The sequence below is a fragment of the Gavialis gangeticus genome, unplaced genomic scaffold (assembly GCF_001723915.1).
Source record: "Gavialis gangeticus isolate Ggan-Ray unplaced genomic scaffold, GavGan_comp1, whole genome shotgun sequence".
Lineage (NCBI taxonomy): Eukaryota > Metazoa > Chordata > Crocodylia > Gavialidae > Gavialis > Gavialis gangeticus.
Genome location: NW_017728997.1, coordinates 5104537 through 5106239, shown reverse-complemented (window position 1 = coordinate 5106239; position 1703 = coordinate 5104537). Strand labels below are relative to the sequence as shown.

Here is a 1703-nt window from a genome sequence, read left to right as displayed (position 1 = left end):
CCATCTGGCTGGGAGGGGGTAAGATCTCCCCCTGGCTACTGGCCTCACTTGGTGCGGAAGTGGCCTCTGCACCACTGGGGGTTACTGCTGGCACCAGCCCCTGCCCCCGCCCCCGTTCCCCACCCAGGTGCTGCTGGCTGCTCTCCCTCCCGCTTTCCTCGCACCCCATGGCCTATGAGGGATGCCCGAGCCCTTGCAGTCCACCTGGGGCTGAGATGCTCTGCACTTCATGCCCCCTCTCAAGGAGTCTCTCCAGTGACTGACCCACCCCACAGCCTGGCCTTCCCCCCCTCCCCACGTGGCCCATTCAGCTCACTTCCAGCCTCCTGTCCCAGCAGGCATTTGGTCCTGCCCAAGCTGAGTGGGAACAGCACCCCCTATACAACTTATGAGCCCTGTCCAGAAATGGGGGGTGACTGCTGAGAAGAGGCTGGGGGAACTGGGCTTATTTAGTCTGGGGAAGAGAAGACCGGGGGGGAATCGAATAGCAGCCTTCAGCTATCTGCAGGGTGGTCTGAAAGAGGACGGAGCTGGACTGTTCTTGGTGGTGGTACGTGGTGGAAGAAGGAGCAATGGGCTCAAGTTGCAGCAGAGGAAGTTTAGGTTAGATATTAGGAGAATCTGTCACTAGGAGGGTAGTAAAGCACTGGAAGAGACTACTCGGAAAGGTACTTAAAAGCCTCCAAGGATGGAGATTCAAGACCCAGCTAGACAAAGCTTTGGCTTGGATGATCTAGTTGGAGGATGGTCCTGCTTTTGAACAGCAGGTTTCATCCTTTCATAGTTGTTAGAGACTGGAAGGGACCTTAAAGATCATCATGTCCAGCCCCTTGGCACTTTGGGTTGAACTGGAAAACCTCCTGGGGTCCCTTCCAGTCCTCATTGTCTACAATTCTGTGTTTGTAAGGAAGCGTTTATTGACTTAAGACCAAATGTTGCCCATCCTACCTCTGGATTTAGATCATTTGGGATGATGGAAGAAGGATGGTTTCTCTGGTGGATAGTCTCTCTCCTCAAACAATGGGTGTAAAAGCTGTTTGAGGGCTAGCTTCTTAGAATAGCAGTTCAGGCTTGTGGGCACAGAGCAGATGACATGCACAATAGTGATCGTTAGCCGTATCGCATAGCCGTGCTAGTCCACTTGACCAGGTGGATACCGTCTTGGGTAGCACAGCCATTTTTTTTCAGTCCGTGTTCCATAGCAGCCAGGCCCCTTCCTCTATGCCTCGTCTCATCTGAACGTGCAGCGAATAGGCCAAGAGCTGAATATCTGGAATAATCTATGCTAAATGAAGGGCTGCTTGTAAGTTAAGCGGCAAGGCAAAAAGATGCCCCAACACACTCGCAGCTCTGTGATGCTTGTAAACAAGCAGCGCTTGTTAAGTACATGTTACAGACAGTGCTTTCAGTGCTGGCTGTCGCATTATGCCTTCCTAGTTGTCCAGCTGTGGATGCAAAGTGTTTAACAAACGAGATCTGTATTTACAATTACAAAAATCCTTTGACACTAAATCTGACTGCATCGTCTTGTCTGCACACTGAGGAATGATCACTGGGGTGTTGACATGCCATCTTAAATCACCCAGGAAAGGAATAGGGCTTTTTGAATCATCCTTCCCTTCCCCCCCCCCCCCCCCCCCCCCAAACTTTTGCCCCGGGGGTTTTAAACCAATATAGCCCAACGTGACAGGGAATTTGAGGTT

General features: G+C 51.7%; 1 protein-coding gene across 2 annotated transcripts in view; it reads left to right on the top strand.

Annotated features, from left to right (window-relative positions):
• The window catches only part of ITPR1 (inositol 1,4,5-trisphosphate receptor type 1), a 327597-nt gene that overhangs the window by 272470 nt on the left and 53424 nt on the right, over positions 1-1703 (top strand). The gene's annotated exons all lie outside the window — the stretch shown is intronic.